We start from the raw sequence: 5,227 nt of genomic DNA on the forward strand, positions 1-5,227 counted from the left end.
CCGATCAGGGCCTGGCCTTATAATTAGGAGCTTCCAATAAGCTCCATCCTGCATGAATCCCCCATAATCTGGCCTGATTGAGTAGGAACTTTCCTGGAAAAATTCCTGAATGCTCGACTGGTTATGCTAAAATAGTTATAATAGGCGGGGAAACTGTAAGTCTTAATCTCTTCCATCTGCTCCTAACGAGGATTGGGTGCTGTTGCGACCAAATTTTTGGGTGATCCACTAGGGTTTTGCGAATGGATTGTTAAGCCTAGACTTAACTCGGACCCTCCCAAGCCCATATCAATTCGCAACTTTAGGTTCAAGTTTGTAACATGCGATTGATTTTTTCAATTAGGAGTCGCCACTAATCTATTTTTGGTGAGTCGGTTAGAAACCCAAGTAAAGTAACGGGAGATTTACTTTACTCCTACGAACCAGAGATTGTGAATTCGGGGACTTGGTTATACTAGACTTCTCTAATATCCTTTTAGTACCATTTATTTTTATTTTGAAAAAAATGTTTTTGCAAGCAGCTTAAATTGATTTTAAATCTATTTTCCTAACATGTGAGGCGATCATGTGGGTGCGCAAACCACCAATTTAACACCTAGATAAACAATGATAAATTGCTAAACTTATCTCAAAGCAACGAAAGCATCTGCAATGTTAAATTATAATCCGCATCAACAACCTTAGATATGATTTCTAATTAACATGCAATTTTTTTTTTTGCTTTTACTTATTTAATGAAAATCATGCAATATGTAATGCAATATAACTAAATCTAATGTCATGCAAATTCTAATCAAATGGACCTAATGACTATCTCTAAATGACATGCATTTCATGAATCTAATCTTATATGACATTTACATGACATTTTTTTTTTGTTTTCCTGAAAAAACATGCAATTTATCTTAAAGGTGGAAACTAATTTATCCTAAGACATTTTTGTATTTTTTCTGAAATTCAAAATTAGAAAAAATGTAAAAATTACCTAGCTAGATTAAAATTCTATCCAATTTAAACTAAGGATTAAATCATACTAAATCCTAATTTAAACTAAGACGTTATCTTAACCTAACAATCTCTTATCTGGGATGCAATCTATCTAAAAATCTATCTAAATTTGAAATGAAATATGCAATTCTATTCTAATATGCATGATGATGATTTTTGTTTTTTTTTTTTTTTATTTATTTATGAAAATTCGTAATTAAAAATCTAACTAAAGCGAGACATTATCTATTTTAAGTTAGGAATAGACCAATCCTAAATGTAGAAAATTATCTCGTCATGCAATCAAAAAATATTATCTAACCTAGATACTACATGCATTTAAAAAAACCTATTATATTATGCAAACAATTCTAATCTAAATGCACTTTTTTTTTTGGGTATTTTTTGGGATAAATAACGCAATTAAAAGATAAACACCAAACTATTCACGATCATCAAAGATATTATCCATTTGTTCGAATTTGGAATCAACTTGATTATTTCGCTAATAAAATCGATTTTATTCCCGCGTAATTAATTATTCTATCTAAAGCCTTATAGATGGAATAAAAAATCACGCCGATAATTCAAATATGCACGTAAGATGTTGAAAAGCATGAATTAGGCAATAAAATATCCAAATCAAATTTAGATAAGATAATTACCTAATTCCGCAAATGATATTACCAAATTTGAATCGAACGGAATCTGCTCAACAGGTGACCGGCGGTGTGGGATGGTGCTCGGCAATGTGGTGTGCGCGGTCAAGGAATGTGGCATGGCGGTAGCTCAATCAAGGAAAAGTTGTTGCTAGTGGTGCCGAAGGACAAGTATTGCTCGAACATTTGCTGGGATTGCCGGGGCAGTAACTGGATTCGGTCAAGGAAGACCTGCAATAATAAAATTCACACAAAAGCAAAATAACTGGATTGGTGGAGGCCTCAGGCACGTCTGGGACGCCTGGAAAATCTGCAAGAAAGTCGTCAGGTGCGGCCAAGCTGCATGCGCATGTCAGAAAGGGACGGGCTAGTGTTGCAAAATTGGCCGAGAAAGCTTAAGATCGTGCAAGAGCAGACATGCGAAGAAGCTTATGGGCTTGATTTTGCTATGGTTTAGAAATATGTATTTTCTCTCATTCCATATTGATCTCCAAGCATCGCCAAGTGGAGCCTTGTTAGAGCCGCCAAAGTCTGATCGTCGTGAACTTTCGTCCATCGTCATCGACTCATCAGAGGCTCCTTAGCGTGAGATCATTGTCGAAGGTCCTCGGCTGGATAGCAAATGGTCAATGGATTCTCGGGACAGCAACTTTGTCGTCAGCACAGTAAAACCAGAGCAGCGGTGTTTGTTAGCTGGGTTCACTCCTATGTGGAGGAGGCTCAATGAGTTGCAAGCCCAAAAAGGACTTGAGCCCATATGATAAGTTATATGAGGAAATAGGGTTTCTCACTATCTATATAAAGAGGTAGCCGCAAAAAAAGGAAATAGTAACAAGAGAAAAAGAGAAAGCAGAAAATCTCGGGTTTGGGGCAATATCTGATTTACGTCAAGCTGGCATCGGACGTCGATTCGTGGTCTGATTGAGCTGAAATTTTGTCAGCATGTTCGTGGCACAATTTTCTCAAATCTGAACGGTTTGATTTTCGTTTGAAGCTCCCTACATCAGGTTTTTCATGGATTGATCAAAACCTACATTTTTTGTCAGATTTATCCTTGATCTCTTGTGAAGTTCATGTGTATTACCAAGAATTATGTTTTTGAGGTGTTTGCTACTATGTACCTCTAGTATTTGCTAGAGAAGAACAATTTTATTGATAGTGAAGATTTTCGGGTGGACTCCGATCCCGTGGTTTTTTATCTCCTCACATCGAGGAGGTTTTCCACGAAAAAAAATCGTCTTGTATTCACGTGCTTGGTAGTTATTTTACTCTACTATATCGATTCCTATTAGGTTTACACAAGATGGGAGATTATTTTATTCCGCTGTGTTAATTCGATATTGTTCGAATTGTTACCGTTCTCCCATCAGAGTGGTATCGGAGCAACATGTTATTGCTTGATTTTTCTACCTTGTGTTAAACAATGGAAACGAATATGAGTAGAATGGTTACACTGAATGATTCGAATTATCATATCTGGAAAGGGAAGATAGAAGATCTTTTATATGTGAAAGATTTTTATTTGCTTGTATTTGTTAAGGAGAAACCAGAGAATAAAACTGACATTGAATGGTCTATATTTGATCATCAAGTGTGTGGTTATATCAGGCAGTGGGTAGATGATAATGTTTTGAACCATATTATTGAGGAAACACATGCACACAGTTTATGAGATAAGCTCGAACAGTTATTTGCTCGAAAGACTGGGAATAATAAGTTATTTTTATAAACAGATGATGGCTCGAGATATCATGATGGTAGTCGTTTTGATTGATCATTTATATTCTTTTCAAGGAATTATAAATCAGTTGGTTGCGATGGGAATCAAGTTTGATGATGAGATACAAGTATTATGGTTGCTTGGTACTTTGCCGGATTCATGGGAGACGTTCCGAACATCTTTGTCTAATTCTGCCTCAGATGGTACAATTACCATGGATTTGGCTAAGAGTAGTATTTTGAATGAAGAGATGAGAAGGAAGACACAAGGATCGTCCTCTTCACATTCTGATGCCTTGGCTGTCGAGAAAAAGGGGGAGAAGTGAGTCTCGAGGTCCGAGAAATAGAGATAAAAGTCGAGATAAAAACGGAAGTAAGTATAATAAATTTGCTAATGTTGAGTGCCATTATTGTCATGAAGGACATATTCGAAGGTTTTGTCGCCGGTTAAAAGGGAGAAACAAAGGAGAAAGGTAAAGAGAAGAAAAGTGATAATGACAGTGATGACAATCATGTCGTTGCACTTAAAGAAGACCTTCTCACTATTTTTTATGGTGATGTGGTGAATTTTGTTTCTCATGATACTAGTTGGGTAATTGATAGTGGTGCATCCGTTCATGCTACGTCTCGTAGGGATTTCTTTACATCATACAGGTCAGGTGATTTCAGATCTGTGAAGATGGGAAACAATGGGCTAGCTCAAGCTGTAGGCATCGGTGATGTGTGCCTAGAAACCAGCAATGACACAAGGTTAGTATTGAATAATGTTAAACATATACCTGATATCCGCTTGAATTTGATTTCTACAGTCAAGTTGGATGATGAGGGGGTATTGCAGCACCTTCAGTAATGGTCAATGGAAGCTCACCAAAGGTTCTCTTCTTGTGGCTAGAGGTGAAAAATATTCTTCGTTATACATTATGCAGACAAAGTTGTCCACAGACAAAATTAATGCAGTAGATAGCGAAGATGCAGCTGAATTATGGTATAAGAGGCTCAGTCACATCAGTGAGAAGGGTTTGTCAATATTGGCCAAGAAGAAGCTCCTTTCAGGATTGAAAAGTTCAGCGCTAAAGAAGTGTGCTCACTATTTAGCAGGAAAACATAACAGAGTTGCATTTAAAAGCTCTCCTCCTTCAAGAAAGTCATGTATATTGGAATTAGTGCATTCTGATGTTTGCGGTCCTATGAAAACAAAATCACTTAGTGGCTCTCTTTATTTTGTTACCTTCATAGATGATTTTTCAAATAAAATTTGGATTTATACTTTGAAAACTAAAAATCAAGTGTTAGATGCTTAAAAGCAATTTCAAGCTTCAGTTGAGAGACAGATTGGAAAGAAATTGAAATGCATCAAAACTGATAACGGGGGAGAGTATATTGGACATTTTGATGAATATTGCAGACAACAAGGTATTCGACATCAAAAGACACCTCCCAAGACACCTAAGTTAAATGGCTTAGGTGAGAGAATGAACAGAACATTGGTTGAAAGGGTAAGATGCTTACTTTCATAGTCAAAGCTACCTGGATCCTTTTGGGGTGAGGCTTTAAGTACAGTTGTGCATGTATTAAATCTTACTCCATGCATTCCTTTAGAGTTTGGACAGGTAAAGAAGTTTCTTATGATTATTTGCATGTCTTTGGGTGCAAAGCATTTGTGCATGTTCCCAAAGATGAGAGGTCTAAACTTGATGTGAAAACACGACTATGCATATTTATTGGTTATGGACAGGATATGCTTGGCTACAAATTTTATGATCCACTTGAAAAGAAAATTGTAAGAAGCAGAGCCGTTGTGTTTATGGAAGATCAAACAATAAAGGATATTGAGAAAGCAGAGATGATTTCAGCACCACAGG

Source organism: Eucalyptus grandis, chromosome 3, assembly GCF_016545825.1.
Source record: "Eucalyptus grandis isolate ANBG69807.140 chromosome 3, ASM1654582v1, whole genome shotgun sequence".
Classification (NCBI taxonomy): domain Eukaryota; kingdom Viridiplantae; phylum Streptophyta; class Magnoliopsida; order Myrtales; family Myrtaceae; genus Eucalyptus; species Eucalyptus grandis.